At 41.2% G+C, this 16336-nt stretch overlaps 1 protein-coding gene across 3 annotated transcripts in view; it reads right to left on the bottom strand.

Moving 5' to 3' along the window:
* RNF24 (ring finger protein 24) overlaps positions 1-14170 on the bottom strand; it is a 55957-nt gene extending 41787 nt beyond the window's left edge. For 2 of the 3 annotated variants that reach the window (XM_084886858.1, XM_084886859.1), the window contains exon 1: positions 13922-14047. The gene's annotated coding sequence lies outside the window, so the exon portion shown is untranslated. Of the gene's footprint in view, positions 1-8270; positions 8368-13921 lie in introns of all 3 variants that reach the window. The other variant, XM_084886860.1, reaches the window with a different exon arrangement.
* Between the last annotated feature and the right edge of the window lie 2166 nt (positions 14171-16336).

The raw sequence follows: 16336 nt of genomic DNA, 5'->3' as shown, positions 1-16336 counted from the left end.
ACAATATCCTTATTTTTTAGAGATGCATATAGAAGTATGATATATATATATATATATATATATATATATATATATATATATATATATATATATATATAAATGCCCAGGATTTGCTTAAAATACCTCAGCAAAGAAAGATTAAAAAAAAAAATGAAACAAATATGGCAAAATCTTGATAATAGTTGAAACTGAGAGATGGGCATATAGGGGTGTGTTGTACTATCTACTTTTGAGTGTATCTACAGTGTTTTGTAATAAAATTTTTTTTTAAATTAGAGAAGCCTGAAAAAAAGTACAAGTAAATCAATTAAGTAATCTCAGGTAGGCTATAAATAGATCAGTGAAAAAATTAACACAGCAATTGATTATTTAGAAATTGAATCAGTTATATGGAAAACATCAATTTTCTCCTTGTATCGTATGGTCAGTGCTATTGACAAATGTTTGTGTCCCCCCCCACCCCTCAAATTCATATACTGAAACCTAAATCCCAGTGTGATATCTGGAGGTGATTAGGTCACAAGGGTGGAGCCCACACAAATGGGATTAGTGCCCTATAAAGTGGCCCCAGATACCTTCCCTATCCCTTTTCCCACTTGAGGACAAACAAAAAGTACCATCTATGCACCAAGAAGTGGGTCCTCACCAGCCACAGAATCTGCCAGGGCCTTGAGGACTTCCCAGCCTCTAGAACTGTGAGAAATTTTTGTTGTTTGTAAGGCACCCAGACTATGATATTCTGTTATAGCAGCCTGATCGGACTAAAACAGTTGGACAGCAGCATAATATTGTATATAGTTTTATTCCACTGAAAACAGATAGTAGATAACAAGCAGTTTAAAAAATATATGAAAAGAACTTTTAGAAATGCAGCTGTTTTCTCCCTTTAGAACTGTGCTATGATTTTATATAATTCTGGAGTTCTAAATGGATGGTGGTAGTGAAGTGAAATGGAGAAAACTGAGACAAAGAAAAGAAGTCATAGCTGCATTTTGAAATAAATGCTGTTTTTCTTTTTGTGTAATAATTTGATCAGTTTTCTATGAACACAGGACCTACTTCACATCCCTCCTGAGAGTATTTTAACTTTTAGTATACAAAATTTATAACATATTCCACAGTTAGTGTTTTTTTATTTTATTATTTATTTATTTATTTTATTATGATATCACATAATTGTCCTCATCCCCCCATTCCCATCCCAAACCCCTCCCCAAATATACCCCCACCCCCCGTTGTCCATGGCCACTGGCTAGGCACATATGCATGCACACAAGTCCTTTGGTTGATCTCTTCCCTTTACCCACACCTTCCCCTACTTTCCCTCTGAGGTTTGAAAGTCTGATCGCTGCTTTTCTTTCTCTGGGTCTGTTATTGTTCATCAGTTTATGTTGTTCATTATTTTCTGTAGATGTGTGAGATTACGTGATCCAGGAAATACCCCGGTAAGAACCGAAACTGAGACAAGCCATAATGGATATGCTGAGAGGCAAATGAATCGGTCTGCAGTGAGTTCCTTTCTGGGCCAACAGTTCTTTTGAGTCCCAATTTTAATGTCAAAGAGTTCCTTCCACAGTTAGTGTTGACTGAGACTCTTTGAAGCTCCATTTTCAAATTATCGCTGAAACCGGTTTGGCTCAGTGGATAGAGCGTCAGCCTGCGGACTGAAAGGCCCCAGGTTTGATTCCGGTCAGGGGCATGTACCTTGATTGTGGGCACATCCCGGGTGGGGGGTGTGCAGGAGGCAGCTGATCGATGTTTCTAACTCTCTATCTCTCTCCCTTCCTCTCTGTAAAAAAATCAATAAAATATATTTTTTTTAAAATTATCTTCCAAGTAAAGTAAATAAAACAGAAAACCAATAATCTTCCAGAGACATCTTTCAAAGCATAAAGCAACATTTTATTTCTAATGGAGCAGTGGTTCTTAACCTGAAAATCTTTCTATAGAAAAAAAAACACACCACACTACATTATTTTTCAAAGGGTTTTATAATAGCTATGAAGGCCTGTTAGAAACCCGTGTAATACATGCTCTAGATAAGCAACTCTAAACAAAGTACACATTTATCTGCTAACATTAAAGCCCTCCTAGGAATTGGCTTAGGCTATTCAACTCTATCCTCCACTATTTCTCGAAGGACCACTCTTTAGTCAAATGAAGAAGGCTCCTTATCTTTGCAACTACTACTATCTGCATATTCCAGGCTACCCCAACCATCTGATAAAAGTCTATCGATCCTTCAAGATCTATCACAAGCAATACAGTCTCTATGAAGCCTTCCTTGACTCCACTAACCTTCCTCTGAACTTCTATACTTCCAATACCTTTCCCCATCTTGTATTCTGGCCTACTGAATACCTGTCTAATATGGGATTCTGTGTGATGCAGCAGTCAAAATGAAAATCACTAAGGAAATGCTTATCACTACAGTGGGTTGAGTGGTAACTCTTCTCCCCTATCTTTCCCCGCCCCCCACCCACCTAACAAAGACCTCAAAATATATATATATATATATATATATATATATGTTCATGCCCAAAAACCTGTGAATGTAACCTTATTTTGGAAAAATGGTTTTTGAAGATGTAATTAAGTGAAAGATCTGGAGATGAAATCATTGTGGGATACCCAGTGGACCCTAAATCCAAGGACAGTGTCTTTATCAGAGGGAGAGAAAGAGGAAAAGGCTATGTGAAGACAGAAGCAGAGATTGGAGTTATGTAGCTACATCCAAGGAACATGTGGAATCACCAAAAGCTGAAGAACCACTCTCGTTGTTTTGGGAGGAAGTACAGCAGCCCCGCTAACACTTTGATTTCAGATTTCTGGCCTCCAGAACGGTGAGAGAATAAATTTGTTTTAGGCCATCAATTTTGTGGCAATTTGTTATGGCAACCTTAGGAAACTATACAGCTCCTTTGTCCCATTCTAAGTCTAACAAGTCATTTTTATTTTCTTCATCTTTATTTATTGCAGTAGTTTTGCAATGATTAATTACTTCGAGAGCATCAGAATACAGATGCTCCCCAATGTCTCATTATTCTCCAGCTATTTTCTGCAAAGGTTTCTGAATTTCCTTTATCAATGGTCTTCCAAAAGCGCCAGTGCAGGATAGTATCTAAATAATAAAGAGATATATTATTGTGAAAACTGGTAACTCAACTGTGCTTTGTGGTGGGCTAAAGGATGAAGGCTTGTTTTTATATATATATTTTTTATTTTAGAGAAGAAGGGAGAGGGAGAGAGAGATGGAAACATCAATGATGAGAGAGAATCGTTGGCTATCTCCTGCAACCCCTACTGAGGAACGATCCCACAACCCGGGCATGTACCCTTGACAGGAATAAACCCAGACCCTTCAGGACATAGGCCAATGCTCTATCTAATGAGCCAAACCAGCTAGGACTGAAGGCTTGGATTTTAAACCTGGCCTCTGACCTTGTGAACCTGAACAGGTTACTTATCTGACCTTCTGTTTCATCACCCATAAACAACTCTTTGAAGGTTGGTGCTGTAAGGAGTAAAAAGCAATTCATGTAAAGTATTAGCATAAAATATTTTTTGGCATAATTTACCTAAGGTGAAAGATGAATTTCTGGGTATGATATTGCCCCTGGCTATTGATATATTATGATTTTTTTAAATATCTCTTACTACCACAAAAATGCCTTAACACTTGTTTCAGGGACAGTAAGTTTAAGCAAAAACTTTCATTTAATTATAGCTAAGCATGAGACGTCCAACATATTTTTGAAAAAGTTTTGCATTTCTTTTGCGATAAAGGAAAAGAATGTAAGCTTACACCTTTGACTTCCCTTCCCACCCATTTCCCATGAATTAAATTAGCTCATACTTTGGTGTTTCATTATTCGTCAAACTCTTTCATTCCAAGATGAAGAGCTTATTTGGATATGATACCTAGATTCTATTTCAAGTTTAGATCACTGAGCATAATATTTCATGCTTAGAGTTGGTTAAGAACAATAGGAGATGTATTAAAGGGTCTCAGCATTAGAAAGGTTGAGAACCACTGTTCTAGAGCATCATGGAAGCACAGAGCAACTTTCAGATGATTCTTAGGACAGATGGAGGGCCCCAGGCTGGCTTTCCCAGGAATGACCAACCAAAGTAAGGCCGCTGGCCAGCTGGCATGGAACAAGTGTCTGGTTCCTACTTCCAGAGCAGATGAGGCTCAGCCAGTTGGCTTTCAATGGACTGCATGAGTTGAGAACGCACAATTCCTTTAAACCATCTGGCATTCTTTTTGAACCCTAACTTTACCTACCACCACACTCTGATGTCAAAAATGCTCAGATAATTGGAAGAGTCCCCACTGCTTACTAGATAAGAAAAAAAGAAGCCCTAACTGGTTTGGCTCAGTGGATAGAGCATTGGCTTGAGAACTGGGGGGTCCCGGGTTCGATTCCAGTCAAGAGCATTTACCTTGGTTGTGGGCACATATACCCAGTGGGGAGGGGGTGAGGGTGTGTGCAGGAGGCAGCTGATCAATGTTTCTAACTATCTCTTTCCCTTCCACTCTGTAAAAAATCAATAAAATATACTTTTTAAAAAAGGAAAGAAAGAGCAGAGTAACTACTGAGTTAATTATGTCAAGAAACAATTTCTAAAATTAAAAACTGCTCTAGGTTTTAGCTTGTGTATTATCAGACTTAAAATCTGAACTATTCCCATGATTATTAAGTAAGCTTTCAAAATAAAAATCAAGAGGAAAACCAAGCTGGCGGCAAAGGTAAACAACTAAACTGCCGTTTCACACAGCAATTTCAAAACTACAACTAGAAGACAAAATGTCTATCACCCAGAACCACGGGAAAGCTGGATGAATGGAAATCTTATAACTAGAAGGAAAGAGAAAGGAGCACAAACGCTGAAAAGCTGAGGTTTGGAGGCACGTGAATTGGGCTGGTGGCGGGCGACTGGGCGCGCAGGGAGACAAGCTCCAGATAGTTCTGAAATCCAGTTTCTGGGGACACATGGGGACCTAGACACTTATGGGGAGAAGCTGGACTGTCGGCCATCAGGTTGGAAAGTGAAAGTGACTTTTTTTGCAGAGGTGTGCCCAGCAACCATTGTTTACTGCGCTGGAGCGTGGGATGCAGGGACTTGGAAACATGGAAAGGCAGAGAAGGCTGATGGCAGCCATCGCTCTTTGCCACGCCTGAGCTTGGTGACACCCTGAGGCCCTGCCCCGCACATTTCACAAACCCACCCAGGCTTTTGCATATAAATGGCCTGCCCAGTAGAAGCTTAACCAAACTAACTGCAGCTCCAGTCAGACTGCTCCAAAAGCGCCAAATCCCAAGCAAACAGGAGAAAACCGTAGTTCTTGCTGTAGCTCCTGCTGGGTGGCCTTAGACAGTAGCTGAACTGCACCACATTGGAAATCCAGAAACTAGTGTATCTAGTGGTCGGTGTGAGACAACACCAGATTTCAAATACTCTCATAAAGGACACATTCAAGAGGCAGACTCAGTGAGCATCAAAGCCCCACTGGAACAAGTCCTGCCCCATAAATGTGTCTCCAGCACAGCAATTCTTCCGTTATAGACACACAGGTCCTCACAGCCAATTGACTTGGAGGTCAATTTCTCCCAGTGACACCAACAACAATCAAGACTTAACTACAATAAGGCTGTACACATAGTCACAAAGGGGTGCACCAAGAGTGTCCACATCAGGTAACTGGGGAGGCTGACCCATTGAACCACATAGGACACCCAGCACACAAAGCTACCCTACCAACTCTGGGAAGCAGCGAAAATGCCAAGACAAGGAAACAGATCAAAAACAAAAGAAATGGAGGAGAACAAATGACTGGACATAGAGTTCAAAACCATGGTTATAATTAAACATACACTGACTGAAATAAAAAATATTATACAGAGACCCAACAGCAGACTAGAGGAATGCAATAATCAAGTCAAAGATTTGGAATACAAAGGGGCAAAGGACACTCCTCTGGAGAAGCAAGAAGAGAAGAGAATCCAGAAAGTTGAAGATAGTGTAAGAAATCTCTGGGACAACTTCAAGCATATCAACATCCGAATTATGGGGGTGCCAGAAGAGAGAAAGCAAGATACTGAAAACCAATTTGAAGAAATAATGACCAAAAACTTCCCCCGCTTGGTGAAAGAAATACTTACAAGTCCAGGAAGTGCACAGAACCCCAAACAAAAGCAATCCAAAGAGGACCACACCAAGACACATCATAATTAAAATGCCAAGGGCAAAAGATACAAAGAGAGAATCTTAAAAGCAGCAAAAGAAAAAGTTAGTTACCTACAAGGCAGCACCCATACGATTGTCAGCTGATTTCTCAACAGAAACTATGCAGGCCAGATGGGAATGACAAGAAATATCAAAGTGATGAACAGCAAGAACCTACAACCATGATTATTCTACCCAACAAAGTTATCATTTAGAATTGAAGGGCAGATAAAGAGCTTCACAGATAAGAAAAAGCTAAAGGAGTTAATCACCACCAAACCAGTATTATATGAAATGCTGAAAGATATTCTTTAAAAAGGAAAAAGAAGAAAAAAGTAAAGATAAAAATAATGAACAAATACATATCTATCAACAAGTAAATCGAAAAGTCAAGTGAATTAAAAATATGAGGAATGGAATAAACTGGTGAATATAATAGAATCAGGGGCAAAGAAAGGGAGTGGATTGATAATTCTCAGGGGGAAAGGGGTGTCTGTGTGGGGGTACAGGTAGAGACTGGACAAAAATCGTACACCTATGGATGAGGACAGTGGAGGGTGGGGGGAGGTAATGGCAGAGGGTGGGGTGGGAACTGGGTGGAGGGGAGCTATGGAGGGGAAAAAGGAGAAACAATTTTAATAATTTGAACAATAAAGATTTATCAAATTAAAAAAAATAAAAATAAAAACAAATAAAATGGGAATAGGCTAAACCTTTTAACATGCAGAAAAGTTGTAAGAATTCCTTAAGGTTTTAAGAATTGCTTAAGGTTAGCAGGACATGACTTTTCCTACTTTGAACTTCTACAGAGCCTGTCTTTACCCATCATGTGGCCCTCATAGTGGATTTTGTTGTGCTACAGATATTTATCTTCCCAGCTAACTAGTAAGTGAAAACAACAGTGTCTTATAGCTACTTAAAAAAAAAAAAATCTGTTGATGTATTGCATTTCCAGAAATAAGAAAACTTAATGTGGAATAACATGAAGAACGAACCTCATTCCTAGGCAAGCCAAATAAAGAACAGGGCATGGCTTGAAATAATATTTTATCAAGTGATCAAAATGATTAATCAAATGATCAAACTGCTGGGAAGTGCTACATGATGCTCATGTGTCAACTTAGATCATTTTACCCATCTATCACCTGGGATAATTTGAGTAATAGAGAGGAAAGGAATCAGAAAAAAACAAACATAAAACTAAAAACAGCTGAATCACATTTAAAGCCAACATACTCTAAAACCGTGGTCGGCAAACTGCAGTTCACGAGCCACATGCGGCTCTTTGGCCCTTAAGTGTGGCTCTTACACAAAATACCACGGCCTGGGTGAGTCTATTTTGAAGAAGAGGCATTAAAAGAAGTTTAAGTTTAAAAAATTTGGCTCTCAAAAGAAATTTCAATTGTTGTACTGTTGATATTTGGCTCTATTGATTAATGAGTTTGCTGACCACTTCTCTAGAAGATATAAGTAATCTGGACAAAAATATTACAGTGAATAAGTCAGATCAAATATTATAAATTGAAGAAGGCTATACAAATAACTAGAATTATCTTTCATATTAGATTTACACCCACATCAAGTACTGAGTTTAGCATTTACATGTTAACTTTTTTAATCCACATAACAAACAAGTACTGAGTTTAGCATTTTACATGCTATCTTATTTGATCCACATAACAAACAAGTAGTACTACTACTCTTGCTTCCATCTTGCAGATGAGGAAACTTACCAAGGTCACATGGCAAAAAGTAAAAAAAGCTAAAATTCAACTCCAACCAGTCTAATTCCAGAATCCAGGTGCAAGACTATCAATTAAATTACGTTTATGAAAGAATTAAATGTAATGCAATGTAGGGAAAAATTCAATCATTAATATAATCTTCATAATTTTTCACTCTAAGTGTAGCAAAAAGTGGTCAATAATTAAAAAATAAAACTTGCTAAAAAATAAAATCAGAAAATAAAATAATAATAAAACTTGCCCTAGCCAGTTTGGCTCAGTGGATAACGTTCGATTCTGGTCAAGGGCACATGCCTGGGTTGCGGGCTCGATCCAACGTGCAAGGGGCAGCCAGTCAATGATTCCCTCTTATCACTGATGTTTCTATCTCTTTCTTCCTCTCCCTTCCTCTCTGAAATCAATAAAAATATATATTTTTAAAAACTTGACTTCGTTAGAAAAACTTAAAAGGAAAGAGCTATTCATTTTACCAGATTAAAAATGTCAGTTGTGCTTTCTTTTGCCATTATAATTGAGTAGGTACTTGTGCCAGTTGCTGTCCTAAGGGACACAGTGGGAACAGATAAGATTCTTGCCTTCCTGAAGCTGACCTTTCAATGGAGGTAAGAGGCAAAAAAATCAGCAAAAACAGATTTTCAGAGAGTGCTATGCATTATACAGGAGGTAGGGAGGGAATATAGACTTCTCTTTTGAGACATATAACCATGAAAGTAAACCGAAGGAGATGAATGGGAGGTCAGAGAAAAGTTGTTTGTTGTAATTTTTTCTTCTGCTTTTAAAGAGGGGCAATAGCAGAGCATGTGTGTATGTTATGAATCGTACCCTGGAAAGTTGCTAATGCTAGAGAGGGTGCAAATACAGCAGTCAAGTCCTTGAGTAGCTATGAGGAAATACAGTTGGAGGGAAGTTAGCCTCTGACAGAAACAGAAAACATGAGTGTTAAGGAAGGTAAATTTCTAGATTTAGTGATGAAAAGATGAGGGTATCTGTCTGATAACTTCTAAACCCTCACTGAAGTATGAGGCCTGCTTATCAGTATGGAAAGGGGTGGGCTGTGCATGAGTTTCAAGAGAAGAAATTATTAAATAGTCATTGGCAAAAATATCTTATTAGGAATCTTGTAGCTTTTCCCTGGGCAGTGCTGAGAGCCCACTTTAGATTTTTCATTACGACTCTGAAGTTTTCCAGTAATATTCAACCAGACATGGAAAAGCTAGATGAGGGAGAAGGAGCCGTAAAATGGAGAAAAAAATTGATGGGTTAAAAAAAAATCTTTTGAAAAGTATCTATTTAGGTCCATTGCCCATTTTTTTTTTGATTGGGTTGTTTATCTTCCTATTGTTAAGTTGTATGAGTGGATGCATATAAGCCTAACCATGGACACAGACAACAAGGGGTTGAAGACATGAATGGGGGGAGATGGGAGGGTAATGAGGGAATAAGGACACATATGTAATACCTTAATCAATAAAAATTTTTTTAATCTATCAGATAAACACAAAGTCATTGACAATGTCCAATCAAGCCATGGTATAGTTCCATTTGTCTATCTTCTCATCACAGAAATTCTAGCAAATAATACATGTCATATTTAGTCGTGACATATTTAATTGTGAAGCTTAAAGAGTGTTTCTTTTTTGGCCATGAATGGTTTTGCCACGCCCTACAGTAGATTTTTAAAAATGAACCTGGTAGTCTTTGTGTTGATTCCAAAGGTGACTGCATTTCACTGCTTGAAGAAATTTTCTCTGTTGTTGACATTTTTAGTGATGATTCCATTTAAAAGTAAAAAAAAAAAAAAAAAGATATCCCCTACTTCCTACACATACACACAAGGTATATGCTCTTGATCATTTTGCTGTGCTCTTAAATTATGATTTTGTTTTAAGACCTAACATTCTGGAGAGCATTTATGTCTACACATGTTCAAAGAGAGGCAACAAAGACCCTACCTTTTGATGGAGGCATGTCAACACCATAAAGAATAGTATGTTGGATGAGATGTATGTGTTTACATAGATATATATACCATATAGTCATTTGGGAAAAAACGTTATCTGCCCCATGGCAAAAAAAAAAAAAAAAAAAAAAAAAATGTTTTCAGAAACACCATGAAATGTCAGAACTCCAGGGATAAACAAACACAGAGAGAGGAAAAAGGAAATGGGGATTAGAATGGCATTGGATTTCTCAAGAGCAATACTAGCCCTAGCTGGTTGGTTCAGTGGATAGAGTGTAGGCACTTAAGGGTCTCAGGTTTGATTCTGGTCAAGGGCATGTACCTTGGTTGCAGGCTCCTCCCCTGGCCTGGGCCCTGGTCAGGGCCATGCAGGAGGCAACCAATCAATGTGTTTCTCTCACATTGACATTTCTCTGTCTTTTCCTCTCTCTTCCCCTCTCTCTAAAAATCAATGAAAAAATATCCTCAGGTGAGGATTTTAAAAAAAGAGCAATACTGGAAGCTAATGGAACAATGCTTTCAAAAGAGGGACACTAATTTTCAATCTAGAATTCAATATCCAGTTAAACCACTATTCAAGTATAAGGGTAAAATGACATTTCCAGACATGCAACTGCTGAATTTAGGAAGGTATTTCAGAGTTTGTATGTGCCCTTTCTCAGGAAGCTACTAAAGAAGGAAGGAGACACAGGATTCAGGAATAAAGGACCTACCACAGGAAGAAGGCAAAGAGAATTCCCAAAATGATAACAAAGGAAAGTCTCAGATGACAGCTAGAAAAAAGAAAAACAGATTATTTGAAAATATTGAAGGACTATTCTGTCGTAGAATTTTAGGATGAATTTGTAACTGCTATACAGAAAACTAAGCAAATGAAAAACAAACAAAAGAGGTAATTATGTAATTCAGGAGAAACAAAAGTTGTTCAACAAAGAAAATGTAATATTAGACCCTACCTGGCTCATCTGTAAATAACAGGTATATTGTCACAGTCATATAAATACTGAAAACTGACTTAACTGGGAACTGTAAAGCTTAAGTATGAGTAGGGGGTGGAAAGACTTCTAAAAGAGGTACTATCCAAATATCCAAAGGTGAAAAATAAAGAACTATCAGTTTAAACATTAAAAATGAAATAGAAATAAAGGTAAATACCAGAAGGAATTGCTGAGAGTTGAAAGTGGTTGAACCATATAAAATTGCTGATTTTTTACTACTCCCCAATCTAAAAAAATGCTCAAAAGAAAAAAATATTCTACTTTTTATTTCAGACATTGTTGGGAGGATAATGTACCCAGTTTTGGGTAACTGTCACCATACTTGCTATTACTATCACTGACATAACAATATTGATATTTCTAATGAATATAAAAAATGTATTTACTACTAAAACAGCACTTAACATAATTTAATCTACTTTGATGATACAGAAATTACTTTAGAATTATTTTTTTAATCATCATACTATAGGAAATGCTCAACTATGGGTTGGTAAAGATTTAGTTAACTGTTAACAGAATGCTGAACAAGATCAGGATGTTTTTAGGTTCCTTTGTTGATTCAAACAATAGCTAAGTCACTCTTGCAAAATTAAAGTTCCACAATATTGTGGTACTATGCAAGCCTTTTTCAGTGACAATTCCGGTTATACTACTTTGTTTATCTAGGACTTCCCCTATAGTTTGTTTTAAGGGGATTCCTTAAAAAAAAATAAAATAAAAAATAATATATATATAGAATGTGGGCAGTTTATAAAATTATTGGAGTTGCTTCAATATTAGTGATACTAGTTAAGGAAATTAACAAAGCCCTTGTTTTTAAGGTAACTTATTTTGAGTAAAATTCATTGATATTAAAATTTTATTTCATAAAACCAAAACTCCAAATTGAAAAGTCAACTTTTACTAATTTTAACAGTTACAAAAAAAGAATTTGACCATACTAACATAAGAAATTTACCAAGAATAATGGATCCCAATACAACTGATGGAAAACTTCCCCTTCAAATTAAAAGCAAGTGTTTTTAATAGACGGAATAAACAATACTGTGGAAGATTGCTTAATTTACATTTTATTTTGTACTGAAAACTACCACAAATTAAAATACGCGTGATTAAAAAAGAATCTTCAAGAGAATCTTAAAACTTCAAGAGAATCTTAAAACTGAATCTTAAATCTTAAATCTTAAATCTTAAAACTCATATCATCCAGTAAGCTCTTCTAAATATTTTTACCATCACTATTTTGAATCAAAGGTCATCATAAAAATATATTTTGGAGGTGTGTTTCTTACAACCAACTTTAACTAATTTCCCATCACTTTGCAAAATTATAAAGGTAAAACTCAATTATAAGAAATATTTTAAAAACTAATGCAACCAACTATTTTCTAAAGCTTATAAAACCTGGCTTAAAAAGAGAAAAAAAAAAAAAAAAAGTCCAAAGGAAATAGCAAGGAATAGCTGGCGCTATTAGAACTGCTTCCTTTTAAATGGTCTGCATCAAACTGAAACTTGTGGTCTTCTAACTTCAGGAAGACAAGAAAGTCAGGCAGTTCGTCTCACTGACCAAGTGAGAGTCTGTGGGAACCTGGAGTTTCCCTCCCTCTCCGGGGAGGAGGACAATGATAAAAGGTGCTCTGTTTCCCAGTAGTCCGGTAAGAGGAGCCATTGAGCTGGGCTGCACAACCAGACAGCCAGAACACAAGAAAATCCAGATCAAAGCAAGGGCACATGCCAGGGAAATATGCAATAAAACCGGGTGCCAAAGCATTAAGAACAAAAGCCAAGGTGGACAGAACCTGCTGGGCCACCTTCTCATCAATACAGGGCAGGAAGAAACAAAATCTTCCCGTGCCGAGGAGCTGAGAAAACAGGGTCCTGCATACACTGGAGTACTTCTGCATCCATGTACAGGATGAGTACAGGGACACAGTGCAAACGAACTAAACCTGTATGGACTGGAGCATTCCCGTGCACAAACACAGGAGTGTTTTGCCATGAACTAAAACCCTCCAAACAAAAGTGGTCCTCTAGATATGACTAGCATAGAGATCCAGGAGAATAGAGACATACACTTTCAATTACTGTTAACGAAACCCACTGGTTTTGCAGGAAGAAACAAACAAAATGCTGTTTGCAAGAATATGAGGGACAGAATTGGGTAAAAGTCTGATGAAGGAATAAGTCTTTTCCTCCCCGCCTCAGATCCTTTTTAATGATCTCTGATTCATTTCATAGGACACACACACACACACACACACACACACACACACACACACCATTAGGTTTCTGCAAACAAAGAAGGGTCCTTCATGCTCCGGCGTGTGCGAGCACCCGCGCTCCCCACCCACAGCCGGAGGCCGCCCCCTGACTTTGACTGAGAAAGCCGAGGCGAGAGCTCGCACCTCAGACCGCGGCTAACACACGGCGACAAACGACCACAAGACAAAACGCCACAAAGAAAGGGGAGGAGCGGCCGGGGACCAGGAAAACACTGCCACGCCGCGCTCCCCGGGGCGCGCTCCCACAGCCAGCCAGCGCGGACGGAGGCGGCAGCGGCGCTCGCCATCCCCGCCTCCCGCAGATCCCCGCCGCTTCCCGCACATCCCCGCCGCCTCCCGCTCCCGGGGGCCGCGCCGGGCTCCGGCGCGCGGAGCGTGCGGGGCGACACGGACCTCCCCGCGGGGGCCTCCCGGTGACAGCCCGCACGCGCAGCCCTTTTGTGCCGGGCTCCCCCGCCGACCCCGGGCGGGCGGACCCTCCTCCGCGTCCCGCGCCGCCGGGGCCGCCATCCCGCTCCTCCCCGCCCCCCTCCGGAGCGGACGGACGGACGGACGGAGTGTGTGTGTGGGAGGCTGGCGCGGGGGCGCGGGCCCGCGGTCCCCTCAGCATCCCGAACCCGGACCCGCCCGGCCCGCTACGCCCCCAGTCCGGGGGCGACGGGCCTCGCTCGCTCGGCGCCCGGCCCCCGCCCGTTCACTCACTCGGGAGCGCCGGCGGAGGCAGCGGCGGGCGTGCGGGACCGTCAGAGCCGAGCGGCGGGGCGGTGGGTGGAGAGCGTCGGGCCGGACCTAGTGCAGCTGAGGTGGCGGCGGCGGCGGACTGCGCGGGGCGGCCCGGGCGAGGGGCGGGCCCGGCGGGGGAGGGGCGGGCGCCGCGCCTCTCATTCAAGCGGCGGGGCGGGGTGAGGGACCCGGATGCCCCGGCAGCCCCCGCCCACCTCCGCGCCGAGGACGCCCGGGCCTCAGGGTCTGCAGTGCGCAGGCGCCGTGCTGCTGCTGGGCTGGTCTCGGTCCCATCTCGCCCCGCTGGGGAAATCCCACGGGCGGAGTAGCTGCCGCGACTAGATCCTCTCGCTTAATCTTTAGTACTTTTCGCATGTCCTGTAAGCATTTTTTAAAAGTGAAACCTTGGAACGCCATCTGCTTCCTAGCATCCAGTCTGCCAGCCCCCAGGGCACAGGTGTTCCCATTAGTCTGATGGAAAGAACGTGCTCGCCGCCCCCTTCCTCCATCTGTCTCTCCTGCAGCAGGTCCTCGCGGGCTGAGTGCTGGCACCTCGGTGATGAATGAGATCCAGGATCTGCCCAGATAGTGGAAAGTATGCAGGAAAAAGAGAACATTGCTTTGTTGTTTGCATTGACCTAGTCCCCTCAGCCCCAGCCTCCCATTCCACAGGGCAGTCAAGAAACTGACCTTGGTTCAGCCCTTGTCTAATTCTAAGGCAGCTTGAGGGGCTAGGGAAGTATCTCTGGGAGACAGTGTATTCTGCGGAGGCACCCTCCTGTTTCCAAACCCTTGGCAATGTCAGTCTTGGGCTAAAAAGAGTCTTTGGTGATTCTGGGAGCCTCCTGCAGGCTTACAGCTGTTCCCTGAGGCTCCTCAGCTGAGAGTGTAGGCTCTGCAGTTCAGGGCTTACGAAACGATTGTCTCTTTTTCTTAGTCTCCTTGTGCCCCTTGCGGTTCTCCTTCCTTCTCCTACCTTCCAGGCCTCTCACATAAACCATAGACAGCTCAGTGACTTAATGTCATCATGGAAAGGGCCTGCAGGCAAGTTCCTTCTGCTTTGGCAAACCATAAACCTCCAAAGCAAGGGGGAAGTAAAGACAAATATCAAGAAGTTACCCACTTGTCACAGTCCCCAAAGTGAGAGACGGATGAAGGCATGTGCTAGGTAGAGTATGGCAAAAGGAAAGATGTGGGAGATGCATTCTTCCTCTAAAGTTGCCTGTCAACACCTATCCTCCCTGCATTCAAGCCAAGAACCTCAGGGTCCTTTTCCCTTCTCCCCCTCATACTAGCTCTCATTTGGCGCAGGTAGGTCTTCTCAACTCTGATTTACTGGCACTTCTCACTCTTTCTAAACCGGGCCTCCTCTTCTCTCTCTAGTCTAGAGCTATTGCTGAAGTCAAATCAACTTACAGGATATGCACATGTTCCCATGTTTCTGTCCTTTTCCCTTTTCCTGACTCACTTGCCACTTTGATTCTGATTTTCCAGCCATTTCCAGAGCAGTACCATGATGTTCGTCCTTAGTGCCTGTGTTCTTGCTGTTCTCTTTAATATGAAAGCACCATTTATCTTGGAAGACTGAAAACTCACTTTTCAAATGAAGTCTTCCTTCCCGTTCCCACCTTGTTGACAGACTTTTGGAATCCTCACCTGTGCCTTGTACCAACTTTTCTCTCAGCACCATGCATCTTAGGGTCCTACATGTTTGGACGTTTTCCTTCTCAACCAGAATGTGAGCCCTTCAATAGTAAGAACAACGTTTCCTCGAGACTTCAAAGGTGACTAATGCACAGTGGAAATGCAATGGTTACTGGGAGAGGTGATGTTCACGGGCGGGTGAAGGAGGCTCCACAGAGGAGAGAGAGGCTGAGCTTCCTTTTCTTTTTTAAAATATTTTATTGATTTTTTTTTAAAAAAAATATATATATTTTATTGATTCTTTACAAAGAGGAAGGGAGAGGGATAGAGAGCTAGAAACATTGCTGAGAGAGATACATCGACCAGCTGCCTCTTGCACACACCCCCACCGGGGATGTGCCCGCAACCAATGTACATGCCCTTGACTGGAATCGAACCTGGGACCTTTCAGTCCACAGACCGACGCTCTATCCACTGATCCAAACCGGTTTCGGCTGAGCTTCCTTTTCTTTCTCCTCCCTTCTGGTGGCTTCCTTCCCCTGACCAGTGTTTCGAAACCTGTTTTGTTTGTTTAGGAAGCTTGGCTAGAAATTCACTAGTCCAAATAGGCTTTAGATGAACGGGTAGAGTGGCTCCAGTTTCATGTTCTTTGTCCTTGTGAAAATCAGGGCAGAGAGAGAGAGAAAAAAAAAAAGAGGGAGAGAGAATGCAAGGATGTAAGGAGTAGGTCTGTGTTCAGTTGCTATTTTC

Source organism: Pipistrellus hanaki (genome assembly GCF_964339955.1).
Source record: "Pipistrellus hanaki genome assembly, chromosome: 6".
In the NCBI taxonomy this organism is placed as follows: domain Eukaryota; kingdom Metazoa; phylum Chordata; class Mammalia; order Chiroptera; family Vespertilionidae; genus Pipistrellus; species Pipistrellus hanaki.
Note: the sequence above shows the minus strand (reverse complement) of the source record. Positions and strands in the feature narration are given on the sequence as shown.